Genomic DNA, 20985 nt, shown 5'->3' with positions numbered 1-20985 from the left:
GAAATTTCCTGGACTCCAAGAAGCACCTTGAACTCAGGAGATGATTAATTTGATATAAACTAAAGTGCTGCAAACATCTGCTCCCTGCTGACATCTGCCTCTCATTAGATTACAGCCCCCACCCCCACCACCACCCCCTACCACCCGCATCTGGGTGGTGGGAGTTGGGGGGAGCTGGCTTCTGTGTTGATCTGGTAACTATAATTATAGGGTAAGCTCGGTGCTCAAGGCCCTGGTGCCAGCCACCTGGTGGGGGATCAATATAAAACTTGCTCTATTGCCTTATGTTCCAGATCCACCCTGAGCACTTTGTAAGTCCTCCGTCATTCCTTACATAATAGAAATAAAAAGTAGAAATGAGTTTGGCGAGCATGTTTTCATCTTGTAGCCCTGGGGAAGCCTGCGTGTGGATGAACCCAAACCCCCGGTTGATTCAAAGAAGCAAATCAATTCCATGAAAAATCTTCTGAATCTATTATTTTGGCATCGGGTTTTGTAACCTCTCTTTAATTGATATCTCTTACTCCATTATCCCTTTCCCACCGGTTCCACCTTCAGTGCAATTGTCCTAAAACCTGTCTCTGACACTGAGCCACCCTATTCAGAAACCTCAGAGGCTCTGCCTCGTCCAGGAGCACATACCACCTTCCTAACCTTGACGTCTAAGCCCTCCACTGCTGCGATAACCTAACTTCCATCCCAGGACTCTACTTCAAACAGCCTTGTCTTTTGTCATCCAGTGTGACTCTTGCTTTCCAATTCTGTTTGTGCTTTTTCACCTTTACACCTCAGCTTACTAATTCCATGTAAAGCCCAGATGCCATATAACACCATCTTAATACAGCGCTGTGTTGAAGCAACATCAACCCAGACCCAAAAATGTAAAATTAATTAAACCCCTGGCAGTGTTTCATAAAAACACCAAAAGGGAGAACATGCTCACACAACACACAGAAAAATGTCCTAAAACCTGTCTTCCCCCATTCTTTTCTCTTATTTTTTCCCATGCATCAAGGCTGACACAAAGTCTCTCGCCTCCCCAACTCCTACTCCAAGGTTGCCTTCGAGCCCACATCAGGCTCTTTTGTCTCCTTGCTAGACTAAGCTCTTCATATCTATAACATGTCAGCCTCCCTGGCTTCTTTGAATTTTCCTGTGAAAGCCCCAGAGCTAATCCAACAAGCAAAAATTCTTCCTCATTAGAAGACAGTGTAAGTGGAAAAGACTGGAAAAAAATGTTCTACACTTTGTCTTATTTCTGTCATACTGACAATGCACACTCTGCCTGGAATGCCCTTTGCCGATGTCTAATCATTACTACCCCACTCGACCACCACAGCCCAGCACAAAAGATCCTTCCTCCTTGAAGACTGCATCATGCCCCCTTAGAGAACTTTGCACGTGATGTCTTGACTTGTAGCTTTTGGTGTAAATATCTTATTTCTACTTTTGAAAATTAGGGCTCAAGATCATCCGGCAAACCCCTATTTGCCTTTCAATACTCACCTGAGTATCCCTTCCTTGGAAACGACTTCCTCACTTTCTTCCCATCCTTGGTTTGGCCAGCTCTTTGATGTCATAGAAACCAGCAATAACTTGACATATCACAATGAACTTCAGTGGATATCTTCATCTATTCGGGCTGCTATAACACATTACCATGAACTAGCGAGCTTGTAAACAACAGAAATGTATTCTTCACAGTTCTGGAGTCTGGGAAGTCTAAGATCAAGGCTCTGGCAGCTTCAGTGTCTGGTGGGAGCCCTCTTCCTGGTTCATAGGTAGCTATCTTCTCATTGTGTCCTCACATGGTGGAAGGAGCAAGCGAGCTCTCTGGGGTCTCTGTTAAAATGGCACTAACCTTGTTCATGAGGGCTTCACCCTCACAATCTAATCACCTCCCAAAGGCCCCACCTCCAAATACCAACACACTGGGGATTAGGTTTCAACATGTGGATTTGAACAGGACACAAATACTCAGTCTATAGCAGTGGAGTTTTTACTTATCTGTATTGTCTCACTCCAAACACATGTATACCTTGGAAACAGAGAAAGCTCTCATGCCTCTTACACCCCCAAACTTATCCAAGTACTTGGCTAAAGGTAGGTTCTCAGAAAATGTGTATCTGGTGACATGTCTGCTAGTTTGTGAGTTCTCCACAATATCTAGTGCTGTGCTTTACTCATAGTAGGGGCTCAAAAAGTATCTCTGGAATTGAATTAAGTGTCTCTGGAACATTCAGCTTGATTGAATTTCATTTTTCTGACATAATTTTGTCTGCGTGGTAGTCTAATGTTTTCAAAGATATAAAATGGTGAAGGGAAAACAAAAGATTAAAAAAATAAACTGGTTTGACCAGTTTCTTTCCCTCTGGATACAAAGCCAAGCTTGGAGCTTTGTCTGAGGAAATCACAGTCTCAGGCAAAAGCTAATAGGCTGAGTGTGGGTCCTTCTTCTGTAACCTGCAAAGCTGCAAGACCTCTTATTTCTGTACTAGAATATTCTATTAGGCTCATGTGGCTCCTTTGGTTAATGGTAACAGAAAATGTGACTCCAGGGCCACATAATTGCAAATACCATTGGCCTAGAAGCTGGAACAGATTGATACAATTGGCAAACCCCACCTATGCTGCTCTTTGTAAGAGGGGGGGAGAAAATACAGTGATTAAACTTAATCATTCTTATGCATTGTGCAATTAATCTCCAGCACCCCTGGACTGCTCTCCAGACTCTGTAACTTACACCCAACCCACAGAGATGGGCCCATTGACTATGCTTCCAGCGTATAATGGAGTCTACACACAAAAATTCATTAATTCTTTTGAAATTCAGTCCTTCTCCTCCAGTGGAGTGGGAGCTTGGGGGAAAGAGGATACATTTTCTTTGGCAAAGCTTTTGAGTCAGAAGTTCAGGATAGAGTAAGCCTGAGGAAAACAGATACCATTGGTTGCCTATGCATGCCCTTAGTTCCAGCCCCAGGGATGGGTCATGAACCTAGTCCCCTTGACAACAACTGGGTTAGATGATGGCATGGATGTAATTCAAGCCAATGAAGTGTGAGAGAAAATCTGCTGGAGAATTTTAGGAAAATCTTTCCTTAAAAAAAAAAAAAAGAAAGATACATAGGAAAACCTGATCTCTCCTTTTCCGCTGGACCTTGTCATGCCTAGCTGTGATATCTACAACTGCAACAGCCATCTTGCAACCAAGAGAGAAGTTAGCCTGAGGACAAGGACAAAGATGGCAGAGACGAAAGAAACAAGGCCCCAAATTCTTGATATTGTGCTGCTGAGTAACCAACACTGGTCCCCGTTATCTCTAAATTTCTTATAATATGAAATAATATATTTCTTTATTGGGTAAGCCACTAAGAATTAGTTTCCTTTGCTACTTGAGGCCAAAATAACCATAATACATTTGGTTTATTAAATTGACTGAAACTTTTAAAGATTTTTTTTAAAGCATAGCCCTTCTACCTGCTATATCATAACCAACAGGTGAGGCCCCATACCTGCTTTGGCCATTCCCCCTCATATCCCTGGTCCCATAGTCCTGCTGTGGGCGGTGTTGCTGGCCTTCATCCTCAGCTGCGCAACCCATTGATTAAATGGTCTACACTGAATTATCAAGTCCATATGGCCCCTTAATTCCATGCCCAAATCACACACCACCCTTTTCTCCTCCCTTACACTTACAGAACACTCACTTGCTAAGCCAGCCTCCTGACATCTCTTACCAGAAAGAGAATCTAGACCATATGCAGGTAGAGGCAAACTTCATGATCGTTACCATGTCCACCTATTCCGTTTATTAAGTTCCTGAACACAACCAGCACTTAGTTGAGCTCTTAGTGAATTAAAGGGACAAGTTGCTGGACCTCCAAGTGACTTCAGGCTCCAAAGAGCCATCCTTCAGACAACTACCTAGATATTCCTATAGAATGCCTCCATTTATCTATTTCATTTATTCAGCATTTAGTGAACAGTTAATCTATTCCATTCATCCTGCTTGGCCTTGGGGATATAGCAATGAACGAGCCTTTTACTCATTCAACAAATGAGTGTCTACTTTGTGCCAGTCAAACACTAGGAATAAAATTGTGATGGAAAAAATATGTGAAATTTGCCCAAAAGTATCACCTATGGTAGAGATAGACATTTATCATATATTCACCAAAACACTGGGTGAAGGGGAGAAATATGGCAAGAGAGAACATTCTAGGCAAAGGGAACTGCAAGTTCAAAGGCACTGATGCTGAAGGGGGAATGGTGCAATTCAGAATATCAAAGCCACTGTGACTGCAGCACAGTGAGCAAGGGGGAAACTGTTTCAAGATGTGGCTGGACACAACTGACAATAATCAAGACATGGAGGCAACCTAAATGTCCACTGACAGAGAAACGGATAAAGAAGATGTGGTGTATATATATACAATGGAATACTACTCAGCCATAAAAAAGAGTGAAATAATGCCACTGGCAGCAACATGGATGGACCTAGAGATTATCATACTAAGCAGAGTAAGTCAGAGGAAGACAAATATCATAGGATATCACTTACATGTGGAATTTTTAAAATGATACAAATGAACTTATTTACAAAACAGAAACAGACTTGTAGACATAGAAAACAAACCTGTTTCCAAAGGGGAAAGGTCAGGGGGAGGGATAAATTAGGAGGTTGGGATTAACATACACACCTACTATATATAAAATACATAAACAACAAGGACCTACTGTATAGTACAGGGAACTCTACTCAATACTCTGTAATAACCTATATGGGAAAAGAATCTGAAAAAGGATAGGTACATGTATATGTATAACTGAATCACTTTGCTCTACACCTGAAACTAACACAACATTGTAAATCAATTATACTCCAATATAAAATAAAAATTCAATTAAAAATTTTTAAATAAAAAAAAAAAGATGTGGCTGGAGAGGAAGGAGGTAAGGACTATGTCACAAAGTGCCCTTTATACCATATTAAGGAGTTTGGACTTTTTCCTAAAGGTTCTGATGTGACACTGGAAAATTTTAAGCAGGATAGTAAACTGATCAGACTTTTGCTGGAAGGGCCAATCCTGGAATCATGAAGACTAGTAGAAAAATAAACATAAAGTGAGGAATGACTTAACAAAGGTCATGGCAAGGGGAATGGAGAAGAGAAGATGGGCAAGAGACACCAGGTAGGTGGGATCAGCAGAAGATAACAGCTAAGATGCTATTGGAGGAAGAGGTGAGGAAGAAGGATGAGGAGGCAGAGGTGATTCCCAGGTTTCAGTGGAGTCTATTTGAGTAGGAGCGGAATTAGAGTGCATTTAGTTAGTGATATATTGTGTCCAAGGTGGAGGATCCAAGGTAGACGTTAAGATATACACGTCTGTGGCATTTTTCACAGAACTAGAACAAAAAATTTCACAATTTGTATGGAAACACAAAAGACCCAGAATAGCCAAAACAATCTTGAGAAAGAAAAAGGAGCTGGAGGAATCAGCTCCCTGACTTCAGACTATACTACAAAGCTACAGTAATCAAGACAGTATGGTACTGGCACAAAAACAGAAATATAGATCAACGAAACAGGATAGAAAGCCCAAAGATAAACCCATGCACATATAGTCACCTTATCTTTGATAAAGGAGGCAAGAATATACAGTGGAGAAAAGACAACCTCTTCAATAAGTGGTGCTGGGAAAACTGGACAGCTACATGTAAAAGAATGAAATTAGAACACTCCCTAACACCATATACAAAAATAAACTCAAAATGGATTCAAGACCTAAATGTAAGGCCAGACACTATAAAATGCTTAGAGGAAAACACAGGAAGAACACTCTTTGACATAAATCACAGCAAGATCCTTTTTGACCCACCTCCTAGAGAAATGGAAACAAAAACAAACAAATGGGACCTAATGAAACTTAAAAGGTTTTGCACAGCAAAGGAAACCATAAACAAGATGAAAAGACAACCCTCAGAATGGGAGAAAATATTTGCAAACGAAGCAACTGACAAAGGATTAGTCTCCAAAATATACAAGCAACTCATGCAGCTCAATATCAAACAAACAAAACAACCCAATCCAACAATGGGCAGAAGACCTAAATAGACATTCTCCAAAGAAGATATACAGATTGCCAACAAACACGTGAAAGGATGCTCAACATCACTAATCATTAGAGAAATGCAAATCAAAACTGCAGTGAGGTATCACCTGACACCAGTCAGAATGGCCATCATCAAAAAATCTACAAATAATAAATGCCGGAGAGGGTGTGGAGAAAAGGGAACCCTCTTGCACTGTTGGTGGGAATGCAAATTGATACAGCCACTATGGAGAATTGTATGGATGTTCCCAAAAAAACTAAAAATAGAACTACCATACGACCCAGCAATCCCACTCCTGGGCATATACCCTGAGAAAACCATAATTCAAAAAGAGTCATGTACCACAATGTTCATTGCAGCACTATTTACAATAGCCAGGACAGGGAAGCAACCTAAGTATCCATCGACAGATGAATGGATAAAGAAGATGTGGCACATATATACAATGGAATATTACTCAGCCATAAAAAGAAATGAAATTGAGTTATTTGTAGTCAGGCAGATGGACCTAGAGTCTGTCATACAGATGAAGTAAGTCAGAAAGAGAAAAACAAATACCGTATGTTAACACATATATATGGAATCTTAAAAAAAACGGTTTTGATGAACCTAGGGGCAGGACAGGAAAAGAGATGCAGACACAGAGAATGGACTTGAGGATACGGGGAGGGGGAAGGGTAAACTGGGACAAAGTGAGAGAGTGGCATGGACATATATACACTACCAAATGTAAAACAGATAGCCTGTGGGAAGCAGTCGCATAGCACAGGGAGATCAGCTCGGTGCTTTGTGACCACCTAGAGGGGTGGGATAGGGAGGGTGGGAGAGAGCCGCAAGAGGGAGGGGATACGGGGATATATGTATATGTATAGCTGATTCACTTTGTTATACAGCAGAAACTAAAACAACATAGTAAAACAATTATATTCCAATAAAGATGTTAAAAAAAAAAGATATACACATCTGAAGCTCAAGAGAAAAATCTCGATAGGAAAAAGAAAATTGAGTTCCACAGCAAATAGGTGGTACAAAGAGATAGAAATGGATATCACCCAGAGAAAGGATATAAAGTGAAAAAAGAGGCATCCTCATGAACATCCCTGAGGACAGTCTACATTTATGGGGTCTTGGGCAAGAGTACCAATGGAAGTCCCACGCATATGGTTAAATACTTGAATGTGAAACATCAAATTAACAGGCTGTGAAAATGTTTGATCCTGCTACTTTATATCTACTTTATATCTACTTTATATTATATCTTTGTGGGACTTCCCTGGTGGCGCAGTGGTTAAGAATCCGCCTGCCAATGCAGGGGACACGGGTTTGAGCCCTGGTCCGGGAGGATCCCACATGCTGCGAAGCAACTACGCCTATGCACCACAACTACTGAGCCTGTGCTCTAGAGCCCATGAGCCACAACTACTGAGCCCGCGTGCTGCAACTACTGAAGACCGTGCATCTAGAGCCCATGTTCTGCAACAAGAGAAGCCATTGCAATGAGAAGCCCGCGCACTGCAACGAAGAGCAGCCCCCGCTCCCCGCAACTAGAGAAAGCCCTCGCACAGCAACGAAGACCCAACGCAGCCAAAAATAAATAAATAAATAAATTTATTTTTAAAATAAATAAGATTATATCTTTGTAATAATACAGTTTTAAATGTGTAAAATAATGATTTTAGATGACTAAAATTTGGCAAAATATTAATAGGATGACTGAGTTCAATTATTATTTGAAAGGTCTGCATGTTCTGTTGGTAGGCCAGAAGTGTGCAAATAAGGGATAAAAAAAATTCATACACACTTCATGAGTTATTATCAATTTGTTCCCTGAAATTTTGTCTTCATTTCAAAAAAATCACAAATTATGTTGTTATAATCAAGATTCTCATATAATTCATGTTCTTTTCACAGCAGTGCCAAAATAGAAAACTGAGGCAGTAGCAATTGGAAATGTCCAAAAAACTGTTAAAGTAATGCTTCACTTCAGAAATGAATTGTTAATTTTACATGTTATGTTCAAACACTGTAATATACAGAATATATAAACAATATTCCAGAATATTGTAACTTCATTATCTCTTAGAGTAGTATCTAGATCTATAGAGCAATATAAAAATTCAGTGTCATACTTCACCCTTATTACACCTAAACCTTCATATATACAAATTTAAGAGAAATACGAGCTAACAGTACAAAATGTTTCTCTGCTTCTATGTGACGCTACTGTAAATTTCACATTCGTTCAAGAATATTTCTAGAACTCTGAATCAGAAAGTGAAGAAAAGCAAGAAAATGGACACTTGGTACTTTGTAGAAATGATACTTCATTATATAAGAATGTATCGCATTCATGGTATCTGAGAGGAAAGGTTTGACACATTAATCAATTTGTGTTTCCTTTTATCTAAGCACTTTTGCCACTCAGATCCTCCCTATACTCCAAAGCAGTGCCCATCTCTGGCTTCCTCAGCAGCATAACCCACACACCATTATGGGACTTGAACTTAGAGGTCTTTTGCTTAGAAGTCATGGTTGAAAGATGTAGGGAAGGATTTCCCTGGGGCTTGAACAGTGTTAGTCATGAGAGTAATTGGTTAAGGTTATGAGACATGGTATGCCCCTCCTGAGCACTGGATACCAAATGGTAGAGATGTCCTTGTGTCCTTCAATAAACATATTGGGAGGGTATGATACATGGGACTTTCTAAAGGATGTTGTTCAGGCCAGGGCTCCCTGTTGCTGAGTCTGAAGAGTGGACCTGTCCAAGGAGGATCAATGGCTAAAAAGTGAGTGGAAAGAGGGGATCCCATGAAGGAGTTTGAGGTGAAAGGGCCAGAGGAATACGAGGAAAATCAAAAGTGGTGTTGCAGAAATCAAGGGAAGAAGGATTTCCAAGGACTCACCAACAGAGGCAAGGGTTGCAAAGAGGTAATAGATAAATAAATAAATAAAAAGTAGGACTTTACAGAGAAAGGTAAATATCATATGTCATTTATATGTGGAATCTTAAAAAACGATACAAATGAACTTATTTACAAAACAGAATAGACTCACAGACATAGAAAACAATCTTATGGTTACCTAAGGAGAAAGAGGGGGGAGGGATAAATTAGAAGTTTGGGATTAACAGATGCAAACTACTGTATACAAAATGGATAAGCAACAAGGACCTACTGTAATAGTGCAGGGAATTATATTCATTATCTTGTAATAAACTGTAATGGAATAGAATCTGAAATTCTGAAATATTTTTTCTGAATACATATTCAGAAAATATATATTCAGAATACATATTCAGAAATATTTCTGAAAATATTCTGAATATATATTATGAAGGAATATATACAACTGAATCACTTTGTTGTACACCTGAAACTAACACAGCACTATAAATCAACTATACTTCAATTTTTTAAAAAGTAGGACTTTGGATAAACAAAATGTGGCATATCCATACAATCAAATATTATTCAGCAATGGAAGGGAATAAAGTACTGATACATGTTTCAACACAGATGAACCTCAAAAAACATTATGCTAAGTAAAAGAAGTCAATCACAAAAGACCACGTACGTTGTATGATACACTTTATATGTATTGTCCACTATAGACAAATCTATAGAGACAGAAAGTTTACTGGTTGAAAGGGGCTGGCGGAGTTGGAGGGAATGTGAGTGACTACTAATGGGATTTCTTTTTGAGGTGATGAAAATGTCCTAAATTTAGACTATGACGATGGCTGCATGACTCTGTAAATATACTAAAGGCCACTGAATTATACTTTCAACGTTGAACTTCGCGTATATAAGTTATATCTCAAGAAAGCTGTGTTTTAAAAAGGGAAGAAAATAGAAAGAGATATCCACTACATTTAAGATCACATTATCCTGTGTCCAAGCCACCAAACATTGTCCACCTGCGAAAAATCAAATCTTGGGAGCTGCCAGATGTTTAAGACTAAACAGTCTACCATGGTGATTTGTCCATTGTCTCTGACAAAAAACTAAATCGAGCTTCTATTCTCTGAAAAACAAGAGATGAGCTAGAGGGACCGCTTCATAATAAAGGTCTTTCACACTAAGGTAAACTTGAAAACAGAGAACATTTATGCAAAAATCCATTTACTGTGTCAGTAATTTTCAGCATTTCCCCTGCTGTTATTGTAGATAATTGAGTAAAAGCTTTTCCTTCCCTACATCAAGCATCAGTTTCCAACTGATCCTCTTAGAAATTCAGTTTTGAGATTTCACTTCAAGACCATGACTACAGAATTTATGGGAAATGCCTATGTTTTTGGCTAAATGGAACTATTTTCTTTCCTTGAGCCAAACACTTAAAACGATTGGAAGAAAACAGAAGAGCGGAGAAAAAAGTAAAGTCTCCCACCAACTGCATCAATAAAGGGTCATAGCTATATTTTTTTGGTAAACTTCCAATTGACTCTATGTCTAGGTATAAATCCCTATCTTTCCCACCCAATCAATTATTCAGCATTTTTGTGAATTCAAGGTACTAAATGCTAATATAGTTCTATTGTTCACATATTTCATGAACAAATTAGTTGCAAAGTCCTTAAGCTGCCTAATGTCCACAGTCTGCCTAATGTGTAGGTTTGAATATACACCCTCTAAGAATTTATTTCTTAAAACCACAAATTGGGGGTATGATGTCTACAGAGAAGTAATATGGAATGGGAAGATTAATAGCTGACGGGGACCTTATCAATCTCACGATAACAATTCCAGACAATAGGATAATTCACATTTACATGTTTACATTTTACATGATACAATCATACACAATACTTTGGTTTTTATGAAATGAGGAGAGCAGTACCATCTCCATTCTTTAGTTAGGTAAACTAAGGTTGGTCAAACTATTCAGTGACTAGAGGAGGTCTCCTTGCTGGGTGTTTCCAGAGTACCTGTCTTTAACACCCACTCATATCTGATTACTCAACACCTGTCTTCCCTCTAAGCTTCATGGAAGCAGGGACCTAATTCCGCATCTGGCGCACAGTATGTGTTCAATAACCATCACTTGAACTAAACTGATCAAGTTCCCATAGTTATTAAGACACAGAGACTAGATGTCAGACTCTGTATCACATGTCCTTTTAAAGCCCTAATAGTGTTTTTCTACCTACTGTTACTGACAGCTCATGGAAGGAAGGAAGGAAGGAAAAGATGCAAAGTGAAACAGATCAGGAATATGCTTACTCCTGTACCTCAAACCACCTGTGTGGAGCAGCATTTTGGCATATAGCTCAGGGGTCATATAGCTCCGTGGTCAGATACCTCAGTAGCTATATAGCTTAGTGGGTCAGAGGGCTGTGGAGTCAGATCTTTACCCAAAACTTTGCTCTACTCTCTCTAGCTCTGTATTCTGTAATATATCATTGAACTTTCCCAAGCCTCAGTTTCCTCATTTGCAAAATGGAGATAAAAATTTCTAAATCTCTCAGAATTGTTGTGAGGATTAAACGAAATCAAATCTGTAAACCATGCAGCACAATGCCTTAGCGCTCAATATCCATCATCATCATCATCACCTTGATCATACTATTATTATTATTTTGTGTCCCTAACAAGAAAAGCAAAAGCCTCTTGGGTTAAACACAGAATTGTCAACAGCAGAAAAGGCAATTTGCTGATAACTCATGCATGATTTGGAAATGGAAAAGCTTTTACTCAATCTTCTACAATAATAGGTGAGTAAATGTTAGCTCTGTCATGTCTTTTACAGGACATTGAAGCCACGAGGGGCAAGTATGGCATCTCCAGCATTCTGAGAAGTTGATTGACTTGCAAGTTGAAGAATCTGGGGAGGGGACTTCCCTGGTGGCACAGCGCAGTGGATAAGAATCCACCTGCCAATGTAGGGAACACGGGTTCAAGCCCTGGTCCGGGAAGATCCCACATGCCGCGGAGCAACTAAGCCCGTGCGCCACAACTACTGAAGCGCACGCGCCTAGAGCCCGTGCTCCGCAACAGGAGAAGCCACTGCAATGAGAAGCCCGTGCACCACAACGAAGAGTAGCCCCCGCTCAACACAACTAGAGAAAGTCCACGCACAGCAGTGAAGACCCAAACGCAGCCAAAAAAAATTTTTTTTTTTTAGAATCTGGGGAGACCTGGAATATTCTCCTCTAATTCTCTTTCACCAGCCTTCGGACATTTAATCTCCTCATCCCACTTCCATTGCTGTGTGCAATATTTTATCCAGACACCTACAACCCTACTTGATCATTTTAGGAAAGGGAATTCTTAAATCTCGTTGTAGCTCAGAGCCCGCGAGCCACAACTATTGAAGCCTGCGTGATACAACTACTGAAGCCCACATGCCTAGAGCCCGTGCTCCACAACAAGAGAAGCCACCACAATGAGAAGCCTGCACACCGCAGTGAAGAGTAGCCCCCGCTCGCCACAACTCGAGTAAGCCCACACGCAGCAACAAAGACCCAGTGCAGCCAAAAAATAAATAAATAAATTTTTTTTTAAAAAAGAAAGAAAAACAGAGCATTAGGAGACAGACCATTGAATGTGAATCCTGATTTAATCATAAATTAGGTGGCTGAGAGTTTGGCAAGCTATTTCATATCTCCATACCTTGGCTTACACATTTATGAAACAGTAATAATAATACCTACCCACCTCAGTAACTTGTGATAAGATCACATAAAAATGTTTTGCAAAATACGACACTTCAAAAAATACTTTCATTACCCTGAATGACAGTAGAGAAAAAGAAAGAGGATGGAAAATCAATATGAATTTAGGGTCCACTGGGGGATGGGTAATTTGTAACTTTTAAAATGCTACTTTGTTAATTTCTGGGTTAATGCATTATTCCAGGCTGCTTCCCCATTCCTTTTTGTTCAGGAATGCTTATTCTGTTCCACCAGCGTGAATGTGATGGTCACTGCTCTGTCTCTATTCCTCTTCTCCCTTTACACTTTCTCTTGTCAAGCTCAGCTTCGCCATTATTTCAACTATCAACTGTAGACAGATCTTTCACAAACCTACCCTGCAGGCTAGGGAGTCATGAGATCATTAAAATCCCTTCACTTTTACCCCATAATGTAACCTAATCATAGAAGTGACATCCATCATATTAATAGGTATATAACATCCATCATATGAACAGTTCCCACGCATACTCAAGTGGAGGAGATTATATAGGCATGGACACCAGGGGGCAGGATTCTTGGGGACCAACTTAGAATTCTGCCTACCGCAAGCATCCGTCATTTGCCAAGCAAGTGCTTGGCAAAAGGGATACAAGAGAATTTCACATGTTCTTTACCTTCAAAGACTTGTAAATTGGATGATAATCGTCCCTACCTCATAGGGCTAGGTGGAAAGGATTATATGGAAAAGATATACGTAAAGTGTTTATCATCGTGCCTGACACATGAAAATTAAGTGTTCAGAAATGTTAGTTGCTATTATCAGATAATTGGAACACAATCTGTTCAGAGATGGGTGGAAGCTCTGGAGAAGGCAGAGGCTGAGAGGAGGAATGCTTGGCTGTTGAGGAGATCAGAAAGGGCTTCAAAGAATAGAAACCAATTGACCTCAACCTTCTCAAAAATCTCATCACACTGGCTGCATTAAGACCATTTTTTAACATATTTGAAAACCGAGGCTCGGTTAAGGAACTCACACAAAGCCATTCAGCTAGTAAGAGATGAAAGCAAATTTCACGGCCAGGTCTTCTGACTGGAACACCAGAGCTTCACTGTGTGTGTGTACATGTATCCAGTAACCAAAATTCCATTTTAGCCGTCATGAGGCATGTGCAGGGACTAGTGGAAAATAAGCTTATGCAGATGCCATGGGTTTCCACCACTGAAACTCAGGGAAAGGGTCTAAAATTAAGCAAAATAAAAAAGCAGGTGTCTTTGACAGTAGAATTACCTAATATCTAATCAGAATTTTATTTTAGGAAGATGGTCCTGGTCTTCATGGGCAAGATGCTTCATAAGAGAAAAATTAAATACATGATGGGGATAAGTCACGGAAGTTGCACTGGCCCTTTAGATGGGAAGCAACTGCAACTAGAAAGTGAGCAGTGGAGAGCAGAGTTAGAAGAAACGCTGGAAATGGAAGTGAGCAGTTAACAGGACTTGGAAGAAAGGATGAATTTGAACCCCTCAGACGTTGGGTGGCCAACATCTCATCTTGGATTGTCACCAGAAGAATATTCTTTCCACAGCTGAGAGAAAGAAGGTTTCTTTTCATTTGAGAAGAAACAGCTTTTTGCCCTGACTCTGCAAGGGCCATGCGAGTCCTGAGGAAGGGATTCATTATTTCCAACTGCAATCTTCCACATTCCCAACACAAGCGCCATTCCACACCCAGACACATTCAGACCAACTTCAGAGCAGTTGAGCACATACATGTTCTTAGGTTGCAACTATTCATCACAGACGACTTTATTTTTCTTAAGAAAAATAAAGTCTGCTGGGAAAAGAAGGAAAATGAAGCAGGCCAAATAAGGAGTTTAGCAGGCTTGAGATGCGAATTTTCAGAAACTCCCTTTTCCCCCATTAATCCTTCTTTTTTGTCCTTTATCCATTATGTGGGATTAGTTCTTTGTAAATTTGGATTTGTACTGATGAATTAAATTCTTGGCAACCGCTGTTCCTGCCGACTGGGTGCTTCTTTGTGTCCTTTGTAAGATCTATAACTCACTGCACCTGTTGCATCTGAATAGTCCTCTGCAGTCAGGAGGGTGTGTGTGTGTATGTGTGTGTGTGTGTGTGTATGTATGTGTGTGTGGGGGGGGGTTCTTTAAAGCATTCTACAACGTTCAGTGTAAAAGGAAGAACTCCAGTAGATGGGAGGGGGTGCTAAACAGTGGACTGAATTACGAAGGCAACTTGCAGAATCTCTTTCCTTGGCGATGGTTTAAGAAAAGCACCAGAAAAAGCTCTAAGCAGCGCAGTGGGCATTCGGTGTTCATTTGGGGCAACAGGTCATAAAAAAATGAATTCTGAAGAGCTTTCAGCCCTCGGGGACTACGATATGTTTTCACCAGAGACGAAGAAGGGAATTTGATGACCCTCTAAGTCAAGCACAGTTTTCGGATGAGGTCAGTCTAGGTCAGAGGAGTTCAGTTGTCACTTACCCAAGGTAACACAGCCAGTTGGTGACAGACAGGGAACTAGAATCCACACCTCCTGACTCCAGCCCACCCCGAATGTACACAATCTCACTTTATATCCTCTTTTGTTCTTTCAGATAAATATTAACCAGCTGGTTTGCAAGGCCTTGGTGGAGAAGTTCTCTATTTTCATCATTTCACATTTCTGAAAAATTACATCAGAACTTATGCCAGAAGGATGTTGTATCTTTTCAATGAAATAGACTTTTTAATGGGAAAAAGAGAAAGTGGCCCTGGATATAGATCTTAGCAGCTGAATAAACAGATCTAGAGAAGAAGCATTTTTGCCTTTATATGTTATATATTATTTGTAAGGCAATCATTCACTTTATTAAAGATTGGATCATTAGTTTCATGATATCTGAAACGGAAGTCAGCCCCATGGAGTCTGAGCATCTTTCTTGGAGATGCTGCTAGGTCTCCTCTCTTATTTTTCCCTATTTCCCACTGCTACCCACTACCACCACCATCACGTGTGAGCTTTTTCCCACACATACTTGAACTTATTCATTGGTTATGTGGGCATCCAGAAACGTGGAATGGGTTTAGTCCTAGAGGTGAGGATATTCTCACATATTCCTGAAACAGGTGGTCACTGATGGGATGTGGTATAGCTGCAAATGGACCAATCTCTATGTCATCAGAACATCAACATAGGGTTGGACACTGACATCCCCATCAACAACCTTCAGCTGAGAGGCTACGTGTCTAAACGTTTCATGGTCCCGACTAGTCTGCTATGTCTTGCTAAAGGGTTACTGTCACCCGGGAAGACTCTGAGATGGTAACTAGAACATATTCATCTGAAAAACCATTTACCACAAACTGTCACACCATTGCAGAAATTAAGCAGGATCTTGAAAGACTGAGGACACAGACAGTCAGCTTTGATTGAGACAAGTAAGGAGGGTCAAGCTTCATCTGAAGCTAGAACTCTGAGATCTTTAGGTAAGCAAAGGGCAAGAGAAAGCGTTTGCAAAGACAAACTGCGACCTCTCTACTATTGGACCCAGTGCCGTCTCTGTCTGGATGCTACCCCCACGTGTCATCAGCATGGCCCAGCTTGAGTGCATTCATCAATAGTACCAAGGGGAAATGGAGCCCATGTCCCATTCCAAGGTTCTGTTTCAGCTTCCACTCACCTGTCTAGATGGGATTCCTTTTTTGTAGACTGGAGAAATAGGTATTTGCCCTGCTCAAAGTAGAAATTTATGGTAAACTTAACCTCTGACTTCATAGATTGCTCTACCCCAAATCCTGCTGCATCTCCATGACTAACAGTAAATCCAAAGGAGTAGAAAATCATTGAACATTTTATGGCTTCCAATTCATAGGCTGCAATCAGGATGCTAACAACACCCACTTTGATGTTTGATGAGGACTCCCTGTGTGTCAAGCCCTTTTATTATCACTATATATGCTACACACTATATCTATATCTATCTATACAAATGTATAGATATACTATATATCAGCCACTTCTATACATCATATATACCACTCTATCTATGATGCTGCTAGATAATATCAGTATTAAACAGAAATATGTACGTACACATAATCAATCAATCCTAGAAGGCTGGTACTCTTTACAAATGAGGAAACCAAGGCACAGTAAGGTTGCGTTGACCTGCACAGCTAGTGAGTGGCAAAGCTCGAGTTGGAACTCAGGCAGCCTGACCCCAGAGCCCATGCTGGCTCATTGCACATCTGCTGCATCCACATTGGGCTGAGCACTGTGCTGCATGTTAAAGCCTCTGAGCTGAATAAGCCACTGAACGAGGCCACTGTTCTTGAGGAGTTCACAGTCTGATGGCTGGGGCAGACGCATAATCACAGTAAGGCAGGACAGAGCTGGCTGAGCTGAGTTTCGATAATGATTAGCATTGCATCCCTTGGTTGGATACCAGAATAAAGTATTGCACCTCCAGGAGTGTTGTGTACAAAGGCAAGGAACAGCAGTAACCATCATGGGGCTTCCATCAGGGTGAGCCACTGCTGGGGGAGGGGAGCAACACAAACCCAGAAGGGTTGGCAAAGGCCAAGGGTGAAGAGCCTTGAATGCCAGCATACACGGCTTGTACTTTCATCCTGTGAGATATGCAGAGCTAGTGATGGTTTGTAGGCAGGCGACTGAGATGCCAAAATGTGGTGCAGAAATATCACTGTGAGGTGGACTGGAGAGGGAAATTATGTAGGGAGACCAGTTAAGACACTCCTGTAGGATCCCATGCCAGAGAGACTCTGCTAGAAAGGACACATCTTTCCATTTTCTTTTCGTAATAAACATTTATTTATTTATTTTGGCTGCGTTGGGTCTCAGCTGCAGCACGAAGGATCTTTGTTGCCACATGCAGGATCTTTAGCTGTGGCATGTGGGATCTAGTTCCCCGACCAGGGAGCATTCCCCGACCAGGGATTGTTCCCCAACCAGGGATCGAACCCTGACCCCCCTGCATTGGGAGCGCGGAGTCTTAACCGCTGGACCACCAGGGAAGTCCCCCCCTCACCATTTTCTTAAAGCATCTTAAAATCTTCAATGGTCTCCATTGCCCTTGGGATTAAATGCAAATTCCATGAGATCTTGAATAAACTGGCATGCACCTTCTAAAGTAGGTCCTCAAGTCCCAGCACTCCAGCTCCCCGCCCTACATTCCAGCCACATGAAGGGAATCAGTTGCATTTATTTACATTTGCTAGTTTTACTTCCTCACATTCTGTGTTTCCTGAAGTTAAGAGCATCCAGAGAGAGAGGTATCGTAATGCCCATCTTACTGATAAAGAAATTGAAGCTCAGAGAACAGCAACTTACTCCAAATCATATTTGTAAGTAGAGATGGAGACGAGATGGAAATCCAGGAGCTACGAACCACCCAAGAGCATTACAATGGAAGTCACAAAATCTAGGTTTAAGTTTCTTCTGTGCCACTTGCTTCTTTTACAAGATTACTATATAGCTGATTTACTTCATTGTACAGCAGAAACTAACACAACATTGTAAAGCAACTATACTCCAATTAAAAAAAAAAAGAAAAAAATTACTGAACATCTCTGCACTTCAGAGTCCTCATCCGTAAAATGGGTCTATTAAGTCCCCCATCCCAGGCTGCTGGGAACACACAGGAAGATGGCAAATGTAGAAGTATCCGGCTACTATGAGGAAGTATCTTTCAACACAACCTGCTTTTGCCTATGCAGGCAGATGAAAAATAAGATTAACTGGACAGATAAAAATCATGACTAATACAAATCTTTTTAGCAAAGGATGTCAACCTTAACACAGTAGCATAATTTTTCTTAATTAGGGATTTTTAAATGCAATGGAGTCATTTCTCATCTATGTCTTCTAAACCCATTTCCACATCTCTTACAGGCAAATATAAAATATTAGTGGATGAAAAGGATACGAACTTGAAAGACTTCATTATCAATTAAGTCACCTGTGGGTCAGTTGAGGTCTAAGAAAATGTTTGTTGAAAGTTTCTAGCTTTTCATTTCTTCTCTGTACATAGTTTGACTCAAGAACTTCAAACCCCTCTAAAAGGTACTGTCTTAAGCATAAAAGTTCAAAACACAGGAGGTCAGATCCACCACACGTAAGTCAGGAGATTACATCTGAAGCCATGAGGGATTAAAATAGTAGGTCCGTGTTTGGTAGTGGTGGTGATGGTGGTGAAGGGGAGTTTTTCTCAAGGCTTATCTCCTCCAAGAAGCTGTCCTTGACACAGGACAAACTCTCCCATAGTGACGGCCTAAAGCACATGATGTTGCAACCAACACTTTGGTATTCATCAGACTTCAACACTTTATTGCATTCCAGTTGGCCTCCATGGTACTGCATTTGGAAATCATCATGTCTTCACTATCTACGTAAACATGTGTCACTTCCCCTGTGTATGCAGGGTAGAGTTGTCCACATGAGAAGCAGTTCTGTTTCTTTTCTGCACCTGCATTTGGAAGCATCTTCCCTTATGATTTTTATCTGGGGTGTATATTTAAAATCACTGGTATTTTCTCTATCTCAGCAAATTTCTCTGTCCTACATAGGCTATAATTTAATTCAAACCATCTCAAATTGACCCTCAAGTTGGTGACCATCTACCTACATCTTTTGCCTCCCAAGACAACAGATAAACAATTTTTATTTAAGTGAATTCAATAATTTATTCATTAAATCAGAAAACACTATTGAACACATTCTGTGCTAGGCCCGATGCTAGAACCTGGAAGCAGGTGAGATAGAGTGAAAATGCTCAGTCACAGCCTCCTTGAAGAGTCAGGCAAATAGTTAACCCCCCTCAATACAATACAAGAGCTGTAATGCAAGTGTGTGCAGAGGCTTGGAGAAACAGAGCAGAGGGGATGGTGGGTTTTGCCTGGAGAAGTATGACGCAGGGCTTCATGAAGAAGCTGTGCTAAAAGGATGAGCAAAAGCTTTCTGAGCTGGTGCACAGAAGATGGGCCTTCCAGGCAGAGGGAACCCTGTAAGAAAAAGGCAGGGAGACGTGGAGCAGCTACTGTGAATTGTTCAATGTGCCAGGAGTACATCATGCCTGGGTGGGCAGCACTGTTAGACAAGAACCTGATGAGGGGGACTTCCCTGGTGGCACAGTGGTTAAGAATCCGCCTGCCAATGCAGGGGACACGGGTTCGAGCCCTGGTCCGGGAAGATCCCACATGCTGTGGAGCAACTAAGCCTGTGTGCCACAACTACTGAGCCTGCGCTCTAAAGCCCACGAGCTGCAACTACTGAGCCCACGTGCCACAACTACTGAAGCCCACGTGCCTAGAGCCGTGCTCCGCAACAAGAGAAGCCACCGCAATGAGAAGCCTGCGCACCGCAACGAAGAGTAGCCCCCACTCGCCGCGACTAGAGAAAGCCCGCGCACAGCAACGAAGACACAATGCAGCCAAAAATAAATAAATAAATAATTTTTTTAAAATAAAGAACCTGACAAGGGAGGTTGGGCTCAGATTATAAAAGGTCTTGAATGTGTCCTCCCAAGATGTTTGAGTTTGTCCAGTTAGCAACGGAACCATGGAAAGATTTCCTTGAAAATTGATGCTTGTGGCAGGGTTGATAAAAAAAAGGTTCAAGGAGAGAAGCAGTTAATAAAATGGGACAACCAGTTAGATACTTACAAAGATCCAGAAAAGATGTCTGCACTCGAGGGAGGGAAATAGAGTCAAGAGATATTTGGGGATTAAAACTGGCAGCACTATGGACAGGATATATACTTCTTTGTGTTCACCATACACGTTTTGAGTTTACAAAAGTCCGTAAGTTCCTTAACTGCTTGAGTAAAGATCCAAAATTCGATAAATAGACCCTCCAAGATGACAAATAAACAACATTAATGTACTAGGGGAAAACAGCTCTTCTGAACTCTGAGTCAGCAGTGCTTGGGATGGTGTTCTGGCCCTGTCCCTTAGGAGCTGGCCAGACGGTAAAGTCCTTTCGTCTCTTTGAGACTCTCTCGTGTCCCAAAACGAGAAGCTTACTGGGATGATTTCTCTCCAAGGCCTCCTCTTGCTCTCACACTCTGTGAGTCAAACCCTTGTGATAAGGACCACCAGTCCCGGCCTTTCCAAGATGAATCACCTCTGAAACAAAGATTATTCTGGGCTTGACCAGGAAATGAGAGTTCAGTCACTGCAGTAATATCCCAAGGTCAATTCTTAGGACCAGCAGGTCTGGTCCGA

Source organism: Pseudorca crassidens, chromosome 7 (assembly GCF_039906515.1).
Source record: "Pseudorca crassidens isolate mPseCra1 chromosome 7, mPseCra1.hap1, whole genome shotgun sequence".
In the NCBI taxonomy this organism is placed as follows: Eukaryota; Metazoa; Chordata; class Mammalia; order Artiodactyla; family Delphinidae; genus Pseudorca; species Pseudorca crassidens.
Note: the sequence above shows the minus strand (reverse complement) of the source record.